This window comes from Oncorhynchus kisutch, linkage group LG11 (assembly GCF_002021735.2).
Source record: "Oncorhynchus kisutch isolate 150728-3 linkage group LG11, Okis_V2, whole genome shotgun sequence".
NCBI classification, from domain to species: Eukaryota; Metazoa; Chordata; class Actinopteri; order Salmoniformes; family Salmonidae; genus Oncorhynchus; species Oncorhynchus kisutch.
In genome coordinates this window covers 34,378,471-34,395,627 of record NC_034184.2, presented here as the reverse complement: position 1 = coordinate 34,395,627, position 17,157 = coordinate 34,378,471, and the positions used below count along the sequence as shown (strand labels likewise).

The following is a 17,157-nucleotide window of genomic DNA, read 5'->3' as shown; positions in this document are numbered from 1 at the left end:
ATGGATTTATGTTCCTTGTATGATGTCATGAATAATCTGAAATGTTACTTGAGCTCTTAATGAAAAAGTGCAATGGGTATCCATGTGAAAATGGAGCCGATCCATCTTGAGCCGATCCAGATGTTTGTGTTGATAGTCATTTAATTTTGTGTGCATGAGTGCATCAACCCCTGTCTCAAAAACAGATTCAGTAACAAACCAATTAAACATTGATCAGAACTGATTGTCCAGTTTGTAGGACTTGGAGGCTTGAGAGCCTGAGAGAGCTGGCAGATTATGTGATCCCATCGGCATGCAGACCTAGCCTCCCACAGGGAGATGTGTATAAATATGTATTGCTCAAGCAGGGAATTATCAGCAATTAGACACAGCCTCTCATGAATATGGATTTGCTCTGGGGGGGATATGATTTATTCAAATTAGTCTTTATCTCTGTTCGCAGTGCCATGGATCTCCTCAGGTGGGATTTTTCACTTGTTAAAAATGCCACAACTGCTGGAAGTTTTGGGGAAAAAATAACAGCCTTCAACATATAATTTAGTTTTCAGCTCAAGAAACAGATGTTGTAATGGATGAGGTGAGAGCTCAATCTCGACAACAGAATACATTTTCTCCCCCCTCCAAAGTAGAGAAAACTCTAGAAAACGTATCCAAAAATGTTGTATTCCACATCTCAGTCTATTAACTCCCAACCTGGCATAATAGAGCAGTTCTCCCTATCATCACAATGACTCACCACGGTTAATATTAGCAGTCTTTTAACAACAACACTCGGTCATTTACCCTACAATCATCCACTTCTACCTAACCTTGGTTGTTAGAGAATGTAATATTATGTCAAGAGGATTGTCCTTGATAGAGTATAGTGTTGTGAAAAAGTCATTTTCCCCCTTTCTAATTTTCTCCACTTTTGCATTTTGTTGATATAAAATGTTGTCAGATCTTCAACCAAAACCTAATATTAGATAAAGTGAACCTGAGTGAACAAATAAAACAATTACATGTTATTTCATTTATTTTGTAAACAATGCAACACCCAATGCACCTGTGTGAAAAAGTACTTGTACTTACACTCAATAACTGGTTGTGGCATCTTCAGCTGTGGCGACTCCAACTAGTCTCTTGGTCTGTCTCTCACATCGCTGTGGAGGAATTTCAAGTCCTGCCACAACATCTGAATTGGGATATAGTCTGGACTTTGACTTGGCCATTTCAACATTTTGTCATCCAAGAAGTTATACTTTTGACTCATCTGTCCATAGAACAATCTTCCAAGAGTCTTGATGATCATCCAGGTTCTTCCAGGTGCTTTTTGGAAAACCTGAGTGAAGTTTTTGGATGCCTGGAGAAAATCAAACACTGCATTCCACAGTAAGAACCTCATATCAACGGTCAAGCATGGTGGTGGTAGTGTGATGATTTGGGGATGCTTTGCTGCATCAGGACCTGGACGACTTGCCTTAATAGAAGGAACCATGAATTCTGTCCTGTATCAGATAATTCTACAGGAGAATGTCAGTCCATCCGTCTGTGAGCTGAAGCTGAAGTGCAGCTGGGTCATGCAGCAATACAATGATCCAAAACACACAATCAATTCGACATGGAAATGGCTAAAAAGCAACAAATTTGAAGTTTTGGAATGGCCTAGTCAAAGTCCCAATTCAGATGTTGTGGACTGTCTTCGTTACAAGCCAATGCATTCTTTACATTGAGTTCTATTCAGCTAGTTGTGCTTTACAGTTGGTGATATTTCGCTCATTGCTTCTTTGCACACTAGAGTTTTTTGACATCTAATGATGGAATATAATGCTAATCATATCATTAAAAGGGTCCTAATCACATATGTATGATACAGTTCATAATTCAGTAGATATCCCCATGTCTTCTGTAATCATGTAGACATTCTAAGCAGTAGAGGAAATGTGTGGGTAGTGAATTTGATATTTTGTTCCCTGAAAATCACAGTCTGTTTCAAATAGCTGCAATGTGATGTGAAGTACACTTCATATGACGGTTGAAGTTTGTTTGTCATTTTTCAGTCAGTGGGGATCCTAACAGATGACCATTATGGGAACATGACTGTATCCAAACGGACACCAGCTTCACTGAGTCCTCTAAAATATGTTATTGGCTTGATACAGATTCATACACATGTCTTCCATCATCTGTGCAAGACTACATTGACATCTGAAGAGATTTCATTATAATCTCTTGTCTGGTAGCTGCTTGTCATGTAATGAAAATCAATTGCTGTGACATGGCTCCTTTTGTTCTATGTGAATTGCTCTGTTGAATTACTGACTCATTTCCTAAGAGACTGTCTGTAATTGAGGCTACTGTACGGCTCAAGTGTAATTGTTTTGCCTGAAGATCAAATGTTTGTGGTTAGTCTATGAATGTGCCATAGTGGTACACTGAACACTGACCATTTGAATAACTTTTCAATATCAGCACTACAACAACATCTTAATAACGATAAAAGGACTCAAAAGTGATTCTTTGAAGTCCAAGGACAATTTACATAACTGACATCAATAATGGAGTTGCACTGTATCAAGAGTTTGCCTTTGGAATTTAGGTGAATATGTGATATGTAAGTTATTAAAGAAAAAAATTCTAGCAGCCTTTGCTACTTCAACATAAATCACAACTTATCTCGGACTGAAGTTGTAAGGACAATAATGCTGTATTAGTCTTGAACAATAAAGAATTTGACAACCAAATTTAAGTAAAAAGCTTCCCTGGCCTTTACAATCTCAGTTTCTCAGACTTAGATGGTCATTTAGCATCTGCCATCTCCCTCCACAACCTGGCCTCAGGGGAAGTCGTAAGATTTGGTAAGTAAATATGTTCCTTCATTTAGTAATGATACATTACGGTCATACAATATCATAAGGATTAGAGGACGTACAGTATCATAAGTCTTACACAGTGGTACAATACAAATTGGTTAAAGTAACTTATCATACATTTAAGTCATTTAGTAGACACTCTTATCCAGATTTAATACATTTTCACATTGGTCCACCTTCGGAAATGAACCTACATCCCAGGCGTGCCACACAGGATCTTGGAGGAACGTCCTTGGAGGAAATAGTCTTTATCGTTGTCACGACTTCTGCCGAAGTCATTGCCTCTCCTTGTTCGGGCGGTGCTCGGCGTTCGACGTCACCGGTCTTCTAGCCATCATTGATCCTTTTTTCATTTTCCATTGGTTTTGTCTTGTCTTCCCACACACCTGTTTTCAATCCCATTCATTACCTGTAGTGTATTTAACCCTCTGTTTCCCCTCATGTCTTTGTCAGAGATCGTTTTATTGTCAGTGTAGTGTGATTGTTGTATAGGTGCGCGTCGGGTCCTCGTACCCATGTTTGTTTGTTTATGTACATTTAGTGTTATGGAGCATACTCCGTGGACTTTATTAAAAGACTCAATTTTTCACTCCATTTGACTCTCCTGCGCCTGACTTCCCTGCCACCTATTACACCTACGCATGACAATCGTAGACCAGGTTGTTTGTTGCATCATTCTAATCTAATCAACCTAATAACTATGACACACCCCTCACTATTGTCATTGGTTGCACTAATTGCACTGTTTGTCTACATAACCTGTTTCAAGCATTCATGATATCACCGTGAAGAAGGCACAGTGATGTCGAAACATTGGTGGTTTACACAATAAATTACTGGGAGTTTACATATATATATATATATATATATATATATATATATATATGAGAGAGAGAGAGAGAGAGAGAGAGAGAGAGAGAGAGAGAGAGAGAGAGAGAGAGCATGTAGCAGTCAATATAAACTGAAACCCATGAGCATACAACATATTAAAGGATAAGAGCATCACAATATAAAAATAAGAGTAAAAAATAATAACATCAATAATGTCCTAATCAATGAAGTCTTAAAGCGACTCATTAGTCAATGAGCAGAAATATGGGACTGGTGACCTCATGTACTGTTCAGTTCTGGACTTGAATATAATCCGTTTGTTTTGGTTGTGGGTGTTCCTGCCTGTCACCATGATTCGGTCAGGGGGTAGCCAAGCTCTGAATTTAGATTTTAGGAGGCAGGAACATTACGACCACCCATCCTCCCCGACCAACCTCCTATTGTTTCTGTCTTAAAGGAGACGTTCACTTCATTTGAACCAAATCTATATTGTAAATGGCATGCTATTTAAGTGCCCAGATACTTTCTTTGCAATCTCACTTGTTTTTGAGAAACTTTCCCCATCAGCGATATACTTCCTCATGCTCGTTTAGCAGTTGTAGGGGCACAGAAAAAACCCAATAAAGGCTCCAAAAACACCAAAGTACGTCATTTCGAAACGGCAACGCTATTAGTATAGTGAAGCAGATCTTTATAGATGTTGTACTCATCAAATTGTGTAATTTTGAACATTATCTGCAATGTTATATTCCATGGCTTTAGATATGTGATTATAGGGGCGTTGTACTATTGAGGTACGCTATTTTGCCTGATTATGCCTTTTCACTGAAGGTAATTATACGTTCTCCACTTAGATAGTGGGCCATGGTATAATCCAAGTTGTGGCAAAGAGGGAAGATCCTATAACGCTGCGTTCATGACATCTCATATACCAGCACACGACAAGGAAAAAATCTACTTGAACACCCCTCCAACTGGTAATTATTAGTGAGAAACCCGTCATTCATCCTCGTGCTCTGAGTTTCCCACTTCCACCTCTCTGATGTAATTTGTCAACAAAGAAGACAGCAAGCATGGCAGCATATTTAGTAGTTGTTGTTTATGGTAATGGAATTTTGATTCCCATTGGGGACCAGTATGGAAAAACGTATGCACTTGGATAAGAACGCCTGCTTGAATGGTAAAAATGTTAGCTTTTTATGTGTATGGTCAAAAAGAGATTTCTAATGCCCGTGATGTTTGATGATATTTCCCAGATCAAGCACTAACTCGTATTTACGACTTCACAACTGTTAATTACCACCTTCACACTTGGTTATGAACGCAGTCTAAATATGTCCGGTAACTTTTGCCAGCTTTGGAATTGCTCATGGGTAGGCTGGTCAGAGCCTGGTAGACCCTGAACCTGTGCCAACCAAGTATGCTAGAATACAGTATATTGGAAAAGCTGTTTAGGCCTAATCCTTTTCATTCAGGGTTTTTTGTTTATCTTTTTGAAAGTGTTCCAAAATATTTTTTGCCATCCTTCATTTTGTATCACTTATCAATTGATAAACCTAACTTTGTCTCACGACTAGATTTAAACAGTGTGCACCTTTTCAATGGATGATAGGGGGCTAGCAATGTAGAGACTAGTGTAGGGACCTACAGGAGGGACTCACTAGGCAAAAACTGGTTAAACCAACATTGTTTCCACATCATTTCAACCAAAACAATCTATGTGATGATGTTGAATCAATGTGGAAATCTGATTGGGTTAACAAAAAGTAACTAATGTAAGGGCTTTTCAGGGGTTTTCCACCCAACTTGTAACCATCTTTTTGTATTTCACCTTGAATTCATGTTAGTTGACAATTTAACCAAATGTAAATCAAAACTAGATGTTGAACTGACGTCTGTGCCCAGTGGGGATGTTCATTGTATTGCTCTGATTATTGTGGCTGTCCAGTATACTTCATTTCTTCCCCTTGGTCCCTCCCTCTCTTCAGTCTCCCTGACTCGGTTGCAGCGTGAGAGACGAGATGGATAGTCTCTGAATGTTTGCGATCAATCCAGTGGTAGATTATGATGGTTGAGAGCTATCAAAAACAACACAGTTGTGAATTCATTATAATGTGCCAGTTTAAACGTGTGTACCGGTACCTTACCTCATGGAGATAAAACTTAGCAAATGTTTTATTACCCGAATGGATATGGAATGGTCATGAAGAGCGCGCAAAGGAGTCGCATTGATGGATTCATCGGATCTTGAATGTGAGTAACAGCAATATAATTTATTACTTGCATGGGTACATTTAACAGTTTTTACCCAGATGTGTTAACCAAACTATGTTTGTGGTCTTACTGTGGCATAATAATGACAGCATTCTCTTGTAGGCTACTGCTATTCCACCTAGAAATATGAACCCTATTCAGAGGTAGTACTATATCTTTCACTCCAACATGTGATGTATTTTATAAAAATATAATGGAACCTGCACTTGTTTCTGAGAACCAAGGATTTTGCAGAAATTCAATTTTTATGAATTTGCTTATAATGAATTGATTTTAATGCCCCTACCAATATTGATAATTTAGTGACAGTGACCAATTTGGTGAGCTATTAACATTTTAAAGTAATTTTCTTGGAATCGAACTAGAGTTTCAGCACATGAACAGGAGCTAGTTAGTTTAAGGATTTGTGTATGTACTCCAACAAGAGATTGCATTAGAAGACATCTAAAGACAAATCGCTGCACTCAGGTTGAACTAAAAGTATACAGATTCATTGACAAATTGCACTTTTACCTCCACAACCATGATATATTACAGTGGTGCCTGGTCAGATAGGAGCTGTGTCAGAGTTGTTTCTAAGCTCTTCTCCTGAGACAGATTTATTTTTCCTCAGTGAACAGCTGCAGAATATCTCTCAGTGCCATTCCTTGGGATTGAATCCACTCCTAGTCCACCAGACACCAAACTACAAAATGCTATTTCATGAGGCGGAATTAACAAGTTAACTAAGAAACAGTTTAGAATGTCCTTATTGTCCTCAGCAAATCTGAAACCAGGTTTCTTCTTTCTCACAATAATTGTTTACTTTATATCTGACTGCACAGGCTTAGGGTAAACGCACGCACGCGCACCCGCACGCGCACACACACACACACACACACACACACACACACACACACACACACACACACACACACACACACACACACACACACACACACACACACACACACACACACACACACACACACACACACACACACACACACACACATACACACTGCTCTGTCAGGCTGCTAGGCAAGATGGCAATACCATATTGTATTACAGTAATCACCCACCAGTATCCAGAGGTGTTTGATGTCTGAAGCAGGTGTACGATCTGCCAGATGTCAGAGCAAAATGTACTTCTGACATTTTGTACACTTCCTCTCCCCTCTTGTTCGGGAGCTGTGGTAGACTATTGCTCAGGGCACTGACATGAGGCCATGGCAAATAGACAGATGACCTTTGGATAAAGTTCCTTTGAGCAAAAAATACAAAAAGTTGTAAGTGTCTTTCCACCTTGTCAACTCGGGTATTTAAACCAGCCCCAATGCTCTAACTGCTAGACTACCTGCCGAGAGGGGGGTGGGGAAGTTGGTGGACCTCACCTTAACTCTTAACTCTGCAAATTGGGGGAAAATACTTCCAGTCATTTTAGGAATAGGTTTTATTTGTGTGCGCCCGACAGTTTGTCTTGGAGGACCACACTCAGAACCATAGCAGTGGTGATGACAGTGTGTGTCTCTAAGCAGTTTCACAGTGAGACCAGCCAACCACACCGCTGACACCAGTCCAGCGAGGAGGAGGTGCCAGGTGGAATGATAGATAGACTATCTGATAGAAGCTTCGACATCACTGTTACTTTATGTCAGCAGTGTGAGACTTTGCGTCTACACAGTGCCACCTTCATCGAGTACAGTAGTACAGCAGACCTCCTTGGAAAGCTTCTGCTATTTTCAATCCTCCATGTACTGTAGCTACATCCGGGGATTGATTCACTCTTAGAAAAAATAGTTCCAAAAGGGTTGCAGGAGAGTATATTCAGTCCGTAGATGGAAAGGGAGATTAAAATATATCCGAAATATATACAAAAAACCCCAGAGGAAAACGATTATTTATGATTATTTACACGGGACAAGACAAAACACACGTCTGTACTCTACTGAACTCTACTGTTGTAATGACAACGCAGGCAGTAGGTGGTGAGTTTAATAATAACAAACGTAGAAAGTAAAAAAACAAGAGAAGTGTATGTACATGAAAACAGAACCCATGCTGCCTGATGCCTGGTGAGGGCTATATGAAGGGAGAGTAATCAGGGTGGTGATGAAGTCTAGGTGTGCTTAATGAAGATAGGCGATGTCGAGAGCTGGAGGGAGGATGTAGGAGTAGGCGTAACAGTATCCCCCCGACACGCAGCTTCGGCCGAAAGACAATGCCGGCCAGGAGGACGGCCCCGAGTGCGAGGAGCGGGCCGGTCTGGACGGCGGAGATGGAAATCCCGGATGAGGTTGGGGTCCAAGATGTCCGCCACCGGGACCCAAAAACACACCTTAGGACCACACCCCTCCCAATACACCAGGTATTGGAGCCGGCCCCACGATGTTGGGAGTCCAGGAGGGACCTAACAGCATAGGCAGGGGTCCCCTCAATGTCCAGGGGAGGCGGAGGGGTATCGCGGGAGACTGCATCAGCCAGGGGACCAGGAACCACCTGCCTGAGGAGGGATACACGAAAGGAGGGTGAGATACGGTAGTTGGTGGGGAATTCTAAATGATAAGTTACCTTATTGACCCTCCGGAGTACCTTGAAGTTCCTGGCGGAGAGACAGACGCGATCACCAGGATGGAACACCAGAGCCTCACTGCGATGACGATCCGCCTGATCCTTCTGATGCTGGACGGCACACTGGAGCCTCACGTGGGCGGCATTCCACACCTTCTCTGCACACCAGAATCACTCGTCAACTGCAGGGGCCTCGGTCTGGCTCGGAGTTCACGAGGCCAGGACCGGCTGATATCCCAGAACGCACTGGAAGGGAGTCAGCCCTGTGGAGGAGTGACGAAGTGAGTTCTGGGCATATTCCACCCAGAGAAGGAACTGGGCCCACTCCCCCCGCCGGTCCTGGCAGTAACTCCTTGGGAACCTCCCCAGCTCCTGGTTGGTCCTCTCCACTTGCCCATTAAACTGAGGCTGGTACCCGGATGTGAGGCTGACCGTGTCCCCCAGATTCTCCATAAAGGCTTTGCAGACCAGCAACGTGATTTGGGGGCCACGGTCGGAAATGATGTCCTTCCAGAAGGCAATAATGCCAGAAGACCTGCTGGAATAGTGCCTCAGCAACCTGGAGAGCGGAAGTTAGAACAGAGAGAGGGATAAAGTGGCCATATTTTGAATCTGTCAACAACCAGAATAGTGGTAAAACCATCAGAAAGGGGTAGATCCATTACAAAGTCTATGGACATTACAAAGTCTATGGACCGCTGAGGCACGGAAAGGGGAAGAAGTTTAACTGCTGGAGCGTGCCGGGGAGATTTGGATTGAGTACATACCGAACATGAGTTGACATAGTGGGCGACATCATGCGCCAAGGTGGGCCACCAGTATTTATCGGAGAGTGATTGGAGGGTGCGGGTGATACCTGGATGTCCAATTGAGAGGGAAATGTGTGCCCAGATCAACAGCCAATCTCTCACCCCTGTGGGTGGGTAGATGTGCTCTGGAGGGCAGGTGGCAGGAGCGGGTTCCCTCTCCAGAGCCTGGCGGATGTCCACATCTACGTCTCATAACACGGGGCCAACGATACGGGAGGACCACTTGATGGGTTGGAGGACACTCATAGGACCCTCCACCAACGTTGAACCACAGGGTGCAGGAAGCTGGTCTTCCGTCCCCAGGCGGTGATTTTCATCTTTGACCAGGTGATAGTGGGGTTATGAAGTTGGAGCCACGAGAGACCAAGGATGACTTTGTGTACGGGTGCGGTGATGATTAAGAAGGAAAGGCTTTCCTGTTGCTTGGGCCCAATGGTGAGGGTGAGTGGTGCTGTGATGTGATGTGAATAATTGTGTCGGATCCCAGCTGTCTACGCCCCAGAGAGGTGTGTGGCCCCCACCTCCATGGTTCAGGCTCTGCCTCAGGATAGACAAAGGATGGAGGCGAGTGGCTAGGTGGACACTGGTGCTCCTGAAGAATGTTATCCAGACGTATGGCCATCGAGATGAGAGCGTCCAACAATAGCTTGACATCTCAACATGCCAACTCCATCTGGACCTCCTTGCACAGTCTACTGCAGAATAGAGTGCAGACCACCGGCTCATTCCATTCTCTGGCCCTCTGAACAAAGGTCGAAGACCGCCCTGAACAGAGCCATGATCCTCTCATAGGAACCAAACTCATCCTCTCCTTCCTCCCAGGCGGCCTTAGCCCATTCCAACGCCCGTCCAGTCAGCAGGGAAATAACGGTGGCAATCTTGGACCTCTCGTGGTGGGGGCTCCCGTCTGATAGGCTAATTAGAGGGAGCACTGGAGTAGGAAGCCACGGCATTTCGATGAAGTACCGCCATACTTCTCCGGAAGGGAAAGTCGAGCATCGCTGACCTGGGTGGACTACTGGGTAGGCTGGGGGGACTGGCTCACTGTGATGACCCGTGAAAGGAGGCCCTCCGTCAGAGGTATGGAGAACCTTGCTGGTGGTGTTGAGGCGGTGGAGAACAAAGAGGACCTCTTTCATGGTCGTACCCAGTAGAGCTAGCTGGTCGTGGTGTTGGTGGAGTAGATGACCCTGTTCCTCAACCGTCTGGAAGATGTTGTAATCATCTGCTGTGTTTGTAATTTCTGAGGCAGTATTCTGTAACAACAACGCAGGGAGTCAGGAAGCAGGTGCAGATGGTGAATTTAATAATAATGAGCATAGAGCGTTACAAAACAAGAGAAGTATCTGGTCATGAAAATAGAACCAATACTGCCTGATGACTGAGCTTTGTGAGGGCTATATGAAGGGAGAGTAATCAGTGTTCTAGGACCGGTGGTTAGTAGACCGGCAACATCTAGTTCCGGCGGGAGGGAGCAGGGGTAGGCGTGACAACTGTACTGTACTCGACTGTACTCTATTGCAATGTAGTGAACTTTACTCTGCTCTACACTGCTGCGCTGCATTGTACTGCACTGTACTCTACTGTGATTTCCTTTTGCTGCGCTGTGATGTCCAAATTTGTGGAGAATGACATTCATATCCATATTTATTTCAATGCGTAATTCCGTTACCGGGTGTAAATCCACTTCCCTTACTGTAGTTCAATAACCAAAATATATTTTTTCAACCTCAAGGTGCCATGTTATAATTGACACCCCATTCTTTCTGCAGACATTTTTGAATCTTAATTCCGGGCAGATTTTTAACAGTTTTTGGAAAACGTGGTCACATAAAAACCTGAGGGAGATTTTACTGTAATCCAGTTACCGAAGTTTGGACTTGGACAGTTCTTCCACTAAATTAGCTTTTGTCCATTTTTCAGTGGAAATTGTTAAAAGTAGACCTCGTGCAAAGAGTTGTATTTGTTAAGCTTTGAAATCAGTGGTTTTTGTTTGGCATACATTTTAGAGTAAAAAAAAAAGATCTCAAAGCATAATTCTGTTATCGTGGAATTGCCCCAATGGATTGTCTGTTGCCTTCTTATGCTTTCCACACTCAGTCGTACTTTCACTGCTTCTGGATGTCCCCTGTCCCCATCTGTCCTCTTCCCCCTGTCTTCTTCCCCCTGTCCTCTTCGCCCTTCACTGGAAATGCACATGTTAAACAGTAGTAGGAACCTTTCAACATTTCGTTGCTTGTTATGATGTGTCACGGTCCCACACTTCAACAGAAACATAAAGCTCAGCACAAAACCACAGCTGGGTGCCAGATGTCTCAGTACTGGACTGTAATGACTGGTCCTGAACTAGTCAAGACCTCATAGATGAAAATAGTGTCTGTTGGGAATTACTCTAATTACACTGGGCTAATTCTCCTTATATCTCAAGTTATGGGAAATGGAAAACAATATGGCTCTTTAGTCTACTTTCAAGCCCCCAAGTTCTTTGTTGTGTCATATGTTATGTAATAGTTGCTACCGGTAAGAGTCTTTAGTTGAATAGATATTCAAGCCATATCAATGGGGTTGTGAGTTCATTAACCTCTCAAGGATCTACAGGATCAGGGTCCCTATACCTGGACGGTTGTTGCTAACGTGCGCTAATGTAACTAGAATGACATTGTAAGTAACAGCAAACTTTCCAGGACATAGACATGTCTTATATGGGCAGAAAGCAATAGCTATTACAGTGAAAAAATAGCATACTACTGTTTGAGGAGAGTGCACAACAACAAAAGCGTTTTATCACGGCAACTGGTTTGATACATTCACCTCTGAAGGTAAATAATGTACTTACATTCAGTAATCTTGCTCTGATTTGTCATCATGAGGGATAAAATGATCCCAGTGATAAAATGTAGCATAGTTTTGTTTGATAAAATCAATTTTATATTCAATTGTAGGAACTGGGTTCTACAGTACGAAACCCTGCTGTCTTTCTCTTGCATTTCAAAGATCATGGAACAAAAAATAAATAAAGAAAACATTATCTTTTAAAAATGATTATTATTTGTTTTACTTTTACCGGATCTAATGTGTTATATTCTCCTACATTGATTTCACATTTCCACAAACTTCAAAGTGCTTCCTTTCAAATGGTATCAATAATATGCATATCCTTGCTTCAGGTTCTGAGCTACAGGCAGTTAGATTTGGGTATGTCATCTTAGGCGAAAATTGAAAAAAAATGTCCAATCCTTAATTAATTTACAGGCACAACGATCATACTGCACATGTCAGGAGTTCAAATATTGAGGATTATTGTGGTTCTATCTTCCTTCAATTATCAGACATGACAGTGAAACCCATATTTCAGTAGATAATCACTCTCTTTTTCTGTAACTAAAATAATGGTGGGAAAAGGTAACCAAATCTGACCCAATGAGGTAAATTAATCAGACTTACAGATCTCTGTGTTCTTCTAAGAACACATTTTAATTTCCTTGCCAATATCTAGTCAGACTGGCTGTGGGCCAGGCCTACAACTAAGTACTCTACCTGGATGCACTTATTCTCAATGGAGGATGATGAATGCTGTTATTCCAAAGCACTTCATGCCTTATTACCACTGCACCTAGTTTTTACTTATGGTTTTGCTCTTGTGCAATGGTTCAGTGTTTTTATGCTGTCTCTTCCCCATTTCCAGAGAAGAAAACTATATGGTCTCCTGCCAATAGCCCCTCACAGAGTCTACTGTACCAAGACATTCCTCTGGAAGTGGTAAACATGTAGATAGCTATATAACTCTTCTGTCTGACTGCTCTGCTATGTCTCTGGAACAACAGAGTGTTAACAGATAGATGGACTGCACAACAGTCAGACAAGAGTGATCTACAGTCAGTCAATGGGAGAGGAAGGAGAAATGTAGAAGGGGTACAGTATATGGGGTATAAGGGGGGAGAGGGAATCACCTTGGCCTGGGCTTTGTGGTGGAAAAGAGAAGACTGCTAGATATTGGAGGCAATATTTTTTCATTTAATATTATATCTGAAATAATGACATTATTGATAACCTACTCTCTGTAACATTTTATCTCCTACATTCTTTTAGAAGTCAATCCTCCTCAAAGCAGATCTTTGTGAAGGCTGTGAATACTGAATATATCAAATTTTTCACACTCCCATTCCAGAACACGGAGATGGATGAAGTCGAATACTTTAAAGGAAGTAGACATCCACTATGACAGCACATTTAGTCTTTGAAAGCCTACCTAGGAATCCCACTGGGCTGCTGCCTGTCACATTCTCCCACAGCACAGAGAGGGGGTGAAGAGGGGTCTGATTGCTTGGTGTATGTGTGTGTGTGTGTGTGTGTGTGTGTGTGTGTGTGTGTGTGTGTGTGTGTGTGTGTGTGTGTGTGTGTGTGTGTGTGTGTGTGTGTGTGTGTGTGTGTGTGTTTATGTGTGTTTATGTGTGTGTGTGTGTGTGTGTGTGTGTGTGTGTGTGTGTGTGTGTGTGTGTGTGTGTGTGTGTGTGTGTGTGTGTGTGTGTGTGTGTGTGTTGTGTATGGATGGATGTGAATGAGTGGGGGGGTGAAATACAGTGCATTCGGAAAGTATCCTTGACTTTTTGGGGATTTTGTTATGTTACATCCTTATTCTAAAATGGATTACATAGTCCCCCCCCCCCATCAACTTACACACAATACCCCATAATAAGCAAAAACGATTCATTTTTACATTTTTGCAAATTAAAAAAAAAATATATATATTTTTTTAAATATCACATTTACATAAGTATTCAGACCCTTTACTCAGTATTTTGTTGAAGCAGATTTGGCAGCTATTACAGCCTCAAGTCTTCTTGGGTATGACACTACAAGCTTGGCATGGGCATGGGAATTTCTCCCATTCTTCACTCCAGATTCTCTCAAGCTCTGTCAGGGCCACTCAAGCTCTGGCTGGGCCACTCAAGGACATTCCGAGACTTGTCCCGAAGCTACTCCTGCTTGGCTGTGTGCTTAGGGTCATTGTCCTGTTGGAAGGTGAGCCTTCACCCCAGTCTGTGGTCCTGAGCGTTCTGGAGAAGGTTTTCATCAAGGATCTCTCTGTACTTTGCTCCGTTCATCTTTCCCTCGATCCTGACTAGTCTACCAGTCCCTGCCACTGAAAAACATCTCCACAGCGTGATGCTGCCCCCACCATGCTTCACCGTAGTGATGGTGCCAGGTTTCCTCCAGACGTGATGCTTTCAGGCCAAAGAGTTCAATCTTGGTTTCATCAGATCAGAGAATCTTATTTGTCATAGTCTGGGAGTCCTCTAGGTGCCTTTTGGCAAACTCCAAACGGGCTGTCCTGTGCTTTCTACTGAGGGGTGGCTTGCGTCTGGCCACTCTACCATAAAGGCCTGATTGGTAGAGTGCTGCAGTGATGGTTGTCGTTCCTAGGCCGTTCCTAGGCCGTCATTGAAAATAAGAATTTGTTCTTAACTGACTTGCCTAGTTAAATAAAGGTAAAATGTTAAATTCTGGAAGGTTCTCTCTCTCCACAGTTTTTTAAAATCTGTTTATCAGTTATGTGGAATAGAGTTCCATGTAGTCATGACTCAATGTAGTACTGTGCGTCTCCCATTGTCTGTTCTGGTCTTGGGGATTGTGAAGAGATCTCTGGTGGCATGTCTTGTGGGGTATGCATTGGTATCTGAGCTGTGTGCTAGTTGTTTTAAAAACTTCTTAAGGATCGGCGTTGCGTCAACAGGACAGTTGTAAATCATGCAGTGCGTTATATCAAGATTGCAGATTTTAGAGTAACAACAAATGTCGGTACATAGAAGTGACTTATATCGGCTGAAAGCTTAAATTCTTGTTAATATAACTGCACTGTCCAAATTACAGTAGCCATTACTGCGAAAAAAAGGACATGCTATTGTTTGAGGAGAGCTCCTAACAACAAAAAACTTGTTTCAACTCGATAGTTTTTGATGAATTCACCTCTGAAGGTAAAATGTGTACTTACTTTCTGAAATCTTGCTCTGATTTATCATCTAAAGAGTCCCAGAGATAACATGAGGTGTTGTTTTGTTAGATAAAATCCTGTTTCATGTCCTATAAAGGTCCATATAGCACGCCCGATCGCTTTTGTATTTCCACTCGTTCAATTAGCTAAGAAAAGGAATCTGGGAAAATCTCACCCTGAACATTGATTGAACGAGTCAAATCACATTCCTATCTAATCTATTCCTCAGAGGTCCTAGAATGTATCAAGACTTCACTATTTCATTAGGCGTGTAGTATATCCTATAGGAGACCATATTTGGTCAGAGAGCGACGCCTTCATGGCACGCCGTTGACTCCGGTGGCCATCACTTGAACAACTGTATCTTTGTCAAATAAGCACCAATCGGGGTCAAGTAAAGCTAGCTAGATAGCCAATGAGCTGGGCATTACGGGAGTATCATATATATGTCTTAACATGTAGTTTCTAACCTTGTATGACAACATGCCTTTTCATTTTGGACATAAATTACAAGGATATTCAGAGTTATGAAGTTATGAAAACTGGTTGTTTTGCAAATGTTGACCTTAAAAATGTCAAATTGAATTAAAGGGTCTATACTTAAGAACAGACAGCTCAGTGCTTTCAACAGCTCAATACCTCTCACAAGGACAAGTAATGATGAAGTCAATCTCTCCTCCACTTTGAGCCAGGAGAGATTGACATGCATATTATTCATATTTGCTCTCTGTCTACATCCAAGGGCCAGCCGTGCTACCCTGTTCTGAGCCAATTGCAAATGTCCTGTGTCGCTCTTTGTGGAACCTGACCACACGACTGAACAGTACTCTAGGTGCTACAAAACTAGAGCCTGTAGGACCTGCATGGTTGATAGTGCTGTGAGGAAAGTAGAGTAGCACTTTGTTATGGACAGACTTCTCCCCATCTGAGCTACAGTTGTATCAATATGTTTTGACCATGACAGTTTACAATCCAGGGTTACTCCAAGCAGTTTAGTCACCTCAACATGCTCAATTTCCACATTATTTATTACAAGATTTAGTTGGTTTAGGGTTTAGTGAATTATTTGTCCCAAATACATTGCTTTTTGCATTTGAAATATTTAGGACTAACTTATTCCTTGCCACCCATTCTGAAACTAACTGCAGCTCTTTGTTAAGTTTTGCAGTAATTTAAGTTGCTGTAGTAGCTGACATGTATAGTGTTGATTCCTCCGTGTAAATAGACACATTGGCATTACTCAAAGCTAATGGCATGTCGTTAGTAAAGATTGAAAAAATTAAGGGGCCTAGACAGCTGCCCTGGCAATTCCTGATTCTATCTGGATTACATTGGAAAGGCTTCCATTAAAGAACACCCTCTGTGTCCTGTTAGACATTTACTCTGTGCATGACACAAATAATTTTTCCAACAATTGTTTACAGACAGATTATTTCACTTATAATTCACTGTATCACAATTCCAGTGAGTAAGAAGTTTACATACCCTAAGTTGACTGTGCCTTTAAACAGCTTTGGATATTCCAGAAAATGATGTCATGGATCTAGAAGCTTCTGTTAGGCTAATTGACATCATTTGAGTCAATTGGAGGTGTACCTGTGGATGTACACTGCTCAAAAAAATAAAGGGAACACTTAAACAACACAATGTAACTCCAAGTCAATCACACTTCTGTGAAATGAAACTGTCCACTTAGGAAGCAACACTGATTGACAATAAATGTCACATGCTGTTGTGCAAATGGAATAGACAACAGGTGGAAATTATAGGCAATTGGCAAGACACCCCCCAATAAAGGAGTGGTTCTGCAGGTGGTGACCACAGACCACTTCTCAGTTCCTATGCTTCC

General features: G+C 42.2%; 1 protein-coding gene across 1 annotated transcript in view; it reads left to right on the top strand.

Annotated features, from left to right (window-relative positions):
- The first annotated feature begins 5,678 nt into the window (after positions 1-5,678).
- LOC109899113 (carbohydrate sulfotransferase 15) overlaps positions 5,679-17,157 on the top strand; it is a 37,537-nt gene continuing 26,058 nt past the window's right edge. Inside the window, exon 1 of the mRNA XM_031835674.1 lies at positions 5,679-5,936. The gene's annotated coding sequence lies outside the window, so the exon portion shown is untranslated. The remainder of the gene's footprint in view (positions 5,937-17,157) is intronic.